Raw genomic sequence first — 7,928 nt, forward strand, 5'->3', positions numbered from 1 at the left:
TAGGCACCATGACCTTCAAGAAGGCTCTGTGTGACTAGGGTCAAGTGTAAACCTCATGCCTCTCTCTGTAATGGAGAAGCTAGGGATCTTTGAGGTGCAAGCTGCAAGAATCTCATTAGAGATGGCAGACAACTCAAGAAACAAGTTCATGGACTTGTAGGATGTTTTGGTGAAGATGAAAACCATTACATCCCTGCTGATTTCATAGTCCTAGAGACTGGGAAGTGCATGGAGAAACCATCATCCTTGGCAGACCCTTCCTAGCCACAGCAAAGGCTTGTGATTGATGTTGATAGAGGTGAACTGATCATTCAGGTGAATGAAGAATCCTTTGTGTTTAAGGCTCAAGGATATCACTCTGTCACCATGGAGAGGAAGCATGAAGAGCTTCTCTCAAATCAGAGTCAAACAGAGCCCCCACAGTCAAACTCTAAGTTTGGTGTTGGGAGGCCACAAAACTCTAAGTTTGGTGTTGAATCCCCACATTCAAACTCTAAGTTTGGTGTTGGGAGGTTCCAACATTGCTCTGATCATTTGTGAGGCTCCATGAGAGCCCTCTGTCAAGCTACTGACATTAAAGAAGCGCTTGTTGGGAGGCAACCCAATGTTATATTTTATCTATTTTCTTTTGTTATTTTATGTTTTTTGTAGGTTGATGATCATGAGAAGTCACAAAATCAATTGAAAAAGCAAAAACAGAATAAAAAACAGGAAGAAAAACAGCACACCCTGGAGGAAGAACTTACTGGCGTTTAAACGCCAGTAAGGCTAGCAGGTGGGCGTTTAACGCCCAGTCTGGCACCATTCTGGGCGTTTAACGCCAGAAAGGGGCACCAGACTGGCGTTAAACGCCAGAAAAGGGCAAGAACCTGGCGTTAAACGCCAGAAATGGGCACCAGCCCGGTGCTTAACGCCAGAATTGGCTCAAAACGTGATTTTGCATGCCATTTGGTGCAGGGATGACTTTTTCTTGACACCTCAGCATCTGTGGACCCCACAGGATCCCCACCAACCCCACCACTCTCTCTCTTCTCCACCCATTCACCAATCACCTCAACACCTCTTTCCCAAAAACCCTTCACCTATCAAATCCCATCTTTCTCTTCACCACTCACATCCATCCTTCATAAAACCCCACCTACCTCACCCTTCAAATTCAAACCACTTTCCCTCCCAAACCCACCCATACATGACCGAACCATGAGCCCCTCCTCTCCTATATAAACCCTTCTTCACCCCTTCATTTTCACACAACCTAAACACCACTTCTCACCCTCTTTGGCCGAACACAAAGCCATTCCCTTCTTCCTCATTTCTTCTTCTTCTACTCTCTTCTTTCTTCTTTTGCTCGAGGACGAGCAAACCTTTTAAGTTTGTTGTGGTAAAAGCATTGCTTTTTGTTTTTCCATAACCATTTATGGCATCCAAGGCCGGAGAAACCTCTAGAAAGAGGAAAGGGAAGGCAAAAGCTTCCACCTCCGAGTCATGGGAGATGGAGAAATTCATCTCAAGGGTGCATCAAGACCACTTCTATGAAGTTGTGGCCTTGAAGAAGGTGATCCCCGAGGTCCCTTTTTCACTCAAAAAGAGTGAATATCCGGAGATCCGACATGAGATCCAAAGAAGAGGTTGGGAAGTTCTCACCAACCCCATTCAACAAGTCAGAATCTTGATGGTTCAAGAGTTCTATGCCAATGCATGGATCACCAAGAACCATGATCAAAGTGTGAACCCGGATCCAAAGAATTGGCTTACTATGGTTCGGGGGAAATACTTGGATTTTAGTCCGGAAAATGTAAGGTTAGCATTCAACTTGCCCATGATGCAAGGAGATGAACATCCTTACACTAGAAGGGTCAACTTTGATCAAAGATTGGACCAAGTCCCCACTGACATTTGTGAAGAGGGCGCCCAATGGAAGAGAGATTCAAGAGGGAAGCCGGTTCAATTGAGAAGGCATGACCTCAAACCCGTGGCTAGAGGGTGGTTGGAGTTTATCCAACGCTCAATCATTCCCACTAGCAACCGGTCCGAAGTTACTCTAGACCGAGCCATCATGATCCATAGCATCATGATTGGAGAAGAAGTAGAAGTTCATGAGGTTATAGCCCAAGAACTCTATAAGGTGGCGGACAAGTCCTCTACCTTGGCAAGGTTAGCCTTTCCTCATCTTATTTGTCACCTCTGTTATTCAGTTGGAGTGGACATAGAAGGAGACATCCCCATTGATGAGGATAAGCCCATCATTAAGAAAAGGATGGAGCAAACAAGAGACCCCTCTCATCATGAGATCCCTGAGATTCCTCAAGGGATGCACTTTCCTCCACAAGACTATTGGGAGCAACTGAACACCTCCCTAGGAGAATTGAGTTCCAACATGGGACAACTAAGGGTGAAGCACCAAGAACATTCCATCCTCCTCCATGAAATTAGAGAAGATCAAAGAATCATGAGAGAGGAGAAACAAAGACAAGGAAGAGACATTGAGGAGCTCAAGCACTCCATAAGACCTTCAAGAGGAAGAACAAGCCGCCATCACTAAGGTGGACCCGTTCTTTAATCTCCTTGTTCTTTATTTTCCTGTTTTTCGAATTTTAGTGCTTATGTTTATCTATGTTTGTGTCTTGTGATCATTAGTGTCTTAGTGTCTATGCCTCAAAGTTATGAATGTCCTATGAATCCATCACCTCTCTTGAATAAAAAATTGTTCTTAATTGAAAAAGACAAGAATTGCATGAATTTTGAATTTTATAACAGTTTAATTATTTTGATGTGGTGGCAATATTTTTGTTTTCTGAATGTATGCTTAAACAGTGCATATGTCTTTTGAATTTGTGGTTCATGAATGTTGGCTCTTGAAAGAATGATGAAAAAGGAGACATGTTACTGAGGATCTGAAAAATCATAAAAATGATTCTTGAAGCAAGAAAAAGCAGTGAATACAAAAAAAAAACGAAAAAAAAAGAGAAAGAGAAAACGAGAAAAAAAAAAGAGAAATAAAGTTGTGATCCAAGGCAAAAAGAGTGTGCTTAAGAACCCTGGACACCTCTAATTGGGGACTCTAGCAAAGCTGACTCACAATCTGAAAAGGTTCACCCAATTATGTGTCTGTGGCATGTATGTATCCGGTGGTAATACTGGAAGACAGAGTGCTTTGGGCCACGGCCAAGACTCATAAAGTAGCTGTGTTCAAGAATCATCATACTTAACTAGGAGAATCAATGACACTATCTGGATTCTAAGTTCCTAAAGAAGCCAATCATTCTGAATTTCAAAGGATAGAGTGAGATGCCAAAACTATTCAGAGGCAAAAAGCTAAAAGCCCCGCTCATCTAATTAATTCTGATCTTCATAGATGTTTTTGGAGTTCATTGCATATTCTCTTCATTTTATCTTATTTTATTTTTAGTTGCTTGAGGACAAGCAACAATTTAAGTTTGGTGTTGTGATGAGCGGATAATTTGTACGCTTTTTGGCATTGTTTTTAGTATGTTTTTAGTAGTTTTAGTTGAGTTCTTAGTATATTTTTAGTGGTTTTTTGTTAAAATTCACTTTTCTGGACTTTACTATGAGTTTGTGTGTTTTTCTGTGATTTCAGGTATTTTCTGGCTGAAATTGAGGGACCTGAGCAAATATCTGATTCAGAGACTGAAAAGGACTGCAGATGCTGTTGGATTCTGACCTCCCTGCACTCGAAGTGGATTTTCTGGAGCTACAGAAGCCCAATTGGCGCGCTCTCAACGGCGTTGGAAAGTAGACATCCTGGGCTTTCCAGCAATATATGATAGTCCAAACGTTTCCCAAGATTTGATGGTCCAAACCGGCGTTCAAAGTCACCCTCAGATTTCCCAGTGTTAAACGCCGGAACTGGCACAAACTGGCATAAAAGCTGGCGTTTAACTCCAAGAAGAGTCTCTACACGAAAATGCTTCATTGCTCAGCCCAAGCACACACCAAGTGGGCCCGGAAGTGGATTTTTATGTCATTTACTCATCTCTGTAAACCTTAGGCTACTAGTTCTCTATAAGTAGGACCTTTTACTATTGTATTTAGATATCTGGGTAGCTATCTTTGTTCTTATGCTATCTTAGATCATTGGGAGGCTGGCCTCACGGCCATGCCTAGACCTTGTTCTTATGTATTTTCAACGGTGGAGTTTCTACACACCATAGATTAAGGTGTGGAGCTCTGCTGTACCTCGAGTATTAATGCAATTACTATTGTTCTTCTATTCAATTCCGCTTGTTCTTTGTCCAAGATATCACTTGTCTTCAACTTGATGAATGTGATGATCCGTGACACTCATCATCATTCTCACCTATGAACGTGTGACTGACAACCACCTCCGTTCTACCTTAGATTGGGTGAATATCTCTTGGATTCCTGATACACGATGCATGGTTGATCGCCTGACAACCGAGTGCTCGCCTGACAAATGAGCCAGCCATTCCGTGAGATCAGAGTCTTCGTGGTATAGGCAAGAACTGATGGCGGCATTCAAGAGAATCCGGAAGGTCTAACCTTGTCTGTGGTATTCTGAGTAGGATTCAATGATTGAATGACTGTGACGTGCTTCAAACTCCTGAAGGCGGGGCGTTAGTGACAGACGCAAAAGAATCACTGGATTCTATTCCGGTCTGATTGAGAACCGACAGATGGATAGCCGTGCCGTGACAGGGTGCGTTGAACATTTCCACTGAGAGGATGGGAGGTAGCCACTGACAACGGTGAAACCCTTGCATAAGCTTGCCATGGAAAGGAGTAAGAAGGATTGGATGAAGACAGTAGGAAAGCAGAGAGACGGAAGGGAAAGCATCTTCATACGCTTATCTGAAGCTCTCACCAATGATATACATAAGTATCTCTATCTTTATCTTTATGTTTTATTCATTCATCATCCATACCCATTTGAGTCTGCCTGACTAAGATTTACAAGGTGACCATAGCTTGCTTCATACTAACAATCTCCGTGGGATCGACCCTTACTCGCGTAAGGTTTATTACTTGGAGGACCTAGTGCACTTGCTGGTTAGTTGTGCGAAGTTGTGTTTATGCCATGGTATTGAGCACCAAGTCTTTGGAGCCATTACTAGGGATTATTTGAGTTGTAGTGATCACAATTTCGTGCACCAAGTTTTTGGCGCCGTTGCCGGGGATTGTTTTGTGTATGGACAACTGACGGTTCATCTTGTTGCTTAGATTAGGTATTTTTCTTCAGAGTTCTTAAGAATGAGTTCTAGTGTTTCATGATGATCTGCTAAAATCTGGCTGGCTGAGAAGCCATGTCTAATCTTATTGGACCGAGGTTTCAACTGATCATCACAAGAGCTTGTTGATTTCTATCAATCTTGCTATTGGAGCAATGATCTGCTAAGGCTTGGCTGGCCATTGGCCATGTCTAGTGTTTTGGACCGAAGCTTTCTTTGAAAGCTTGGCTGGCTGTGAAGCCATGTCTAATTCCTGGACCAGAGTCTTAGACTAGCATTGCAATGATTCCTGGAATCCAAATTAAGAATTCTGAAACCTTTATTTTCTATTTCCATATAATTTTCGAAAAAGCACAAAAAAAATTTACAAAACCATAAAAACCAAAAAAAGAATTTTATGTTTCTTGTTTGAGTCTAGTGTCTAATTTTAAGTTTGGTGTCTTGCATGCATTGTTTATTTGATCTTGGTTCTATTTTCAAGTCAATAGTACAGGGAACTGAAGATTCAGAACATGCAGCAGAGGAATTACACAGAAAAAGCTGGGCGTTCAAAACGCCCAGTAAAGAAGGACAGACTGGCGTTTAAACGCCAGCCAGGGTGCCTGGTTGGGCGTTTAACGCCCAAAAAGGTAGTGCACTGGGCGTTAAACGCCAGAATGTGCACCATTCTGGGTGTTTAACGCCAGGATGGCACAAGGGGGAAGATTTTGTTTTCAAAATCAATTTTTTTCAAGTTTTCAAAGTTTTTCAAAATCAAATCTTTTTCAAATCATATCTTTTCAATCAAATGTTTTCAAAATCAATTTCTTTCCTTTTTCAAAGATACTTGCTAACAATTAATGATTTGATTGAACATTTCAAGTATGTTGCCTTTTCTGTTGAGAAAGGTTTAATGTTTGAATCATATCTTTTCTTGTTAGGCAAGTCATTAATTTTTAAATTCAAATCTTTTTAAAATTGTTTTCAAATCATAACTTCTCAATCAAATCTTTTTAATCACATCTTTTTCAAAATAGTTTTCAATCATATCTTTTTAAACTCTAATTTCAAAATCTTTTTCAAAAATCACTTGATTCCTTTTCCACTTTTAGTTTTCGAAAATTATCAATCAATTTTTCAAAATGTTTTTAAAATCTTTTTAATTAATTTTCGAAAATTCTCTTCCCCTCTTCTCACATCCTTCTATTTATGGAGTACCACTCCTTCTCAATGCACAATTCGAACTCTATCTGATTAAGTTCGAATTCTTCTACCTCTTTCTTCTATTTTTCTGTTCTTCTGACACCTCAAGGAATCTCTATACTGTGACATAGAGGATTCCATATTTTCTTGTTCTCTTCTCTTTCATATGAGCAGGAGCAGAGACAAAGGCATTCTTGTTGAAGCTGACCCTGAACCTGAAAGGACCTTGAAGCGAAAGCTGAGAGAAGCTAAGGCACAACTCTCTGTAGAGGACCTAACAGAAATCTTCAAAGAAGAAGAACCCATGGCAGCCGAAAACAACGAAAATGCAAACAATGCAAGGAAGGTGCTGGGTGACTTTACTGCACCTACTCCCGACTTCTATGGGAGAAGCATCTCTATCCCTGCCATTGGGGCAAACAACTTTGAGCTTAAGCCTCAATTAGTTTCTCTAATGTAATAGAATTGCAAGTTCCATGGACTTCCATTGGAAGATCCTCATCAGTTCTTAGCTGAATTCTTGCAAATCTGTGACACTGTCAAGACTAATGGAGTTGACCCTGAGGTCTACAGACTTATGCTATTCCCTTTTGCTGTAAGAGACAGAGCTAGGACATGGTTGGACTCACAACCTAAAGAAAGCCTGGACTCATGGGAAAAGCTAGTCAATGCCTTCTTGGCAAAGTTCTTTCCACCTCAAAAATTGAGTAAGCTTAGAGTGGAAGTCCAAACCTTCAGACAGAAGGATGGAGAATCCCTCTATGAAGCTTGGGAAAGATACAAACAATTGATCAGAAAATGTCCTTCTGACATGCTTTCTGAATGGAGCATCATAGGTATTTTCTATGATGGTCTCTCTGAACTGTCCAAGATGTCTTTGGATAGCTCTGCTGGAGGATCTCTTCATCTGAAGAAGACGCCTACAGAAGCTCAAGAGCTAATTGAAATGGTTGCAAATAACCAATTCATGTACACTTCTGAAAGGAATCCTGTGAATAATGGGATAAATCAGAAGAAAGGAGTTCTTGAGATTGATACTCTGAATGCCATTCTGGCTCAGAATAAAATATTGGCTCAACAAGTCAATTTGATTTCTCAAAGTCTGTCTGGAATGCAAAATGCACCAAGCAGTACTAAGGATGCTTCATCTGAAGAAGAAGATTATGATCCTGAGAACCCTTCAATGGAAGAGGTGAATTACCTAGGAGAACCCTATGGAAACACCTATAATTCTTCATGGAGAAATCATCCAAATTTCTCATGGAAGGATCAACAGAGACCTCAACAAGGTTTCAACAACAATAATGGTGGAAGAAACAAGTTTAGCAATGGCCAGCCTTTTCCATCATCTTCTCAGCAACAGACAGAGAATTCTAAGCAGAACCCCTCTGACTTAGCAACTATGGTCTCTGATCTAATCAAAACCACTCAAAGTTTCATGACTGAAACAAGGTCCTCCATTAGGAATTTGGAGGCACAAGTGGGACAGCTGAGCAAGAAAGTTACTGAACTCCCTCCTAGCACTCTCCCAAGCAATAC

The 7,928-nt window shown here is 41.0% G+C and overlaps 1 non-coding gene across 1 annotated transcript; it reads right to left on the reverse strand.

Annotated features, from left to right (window-relative positions):
* Window positions 1-7,098: 7,098 nt before the first annotated feature.
* On the reverse strand, window positions 7,099-7,206 carry LOC130984857 (small nucleolar RNA R71). The gene has a single exon (XR_009088763.1). It is a non-coding gene; the product is annotated as a small nucleolar RNA R71 (small nucleolar RNA).
* Window positions 7,207-7,928: the final 722 nt, after the last annotated feature.

Source organism: Arachis stenosperma, chromosome 5 (assembly GCF_014773155.1).
Source record: "Arachis stenosperma cultivar V10309 chromosome 5, arast.V10309.gnm1.PFL2, whole genome shotgun sequence".
Classification (NCBI taxonomy): domain Eukaryota; kingdom Viridiplantae; phylum Streptophyta; class Magnoliopsida; order Fabales; family Fabaceae; genus Arachis; species Arachis stenosperma.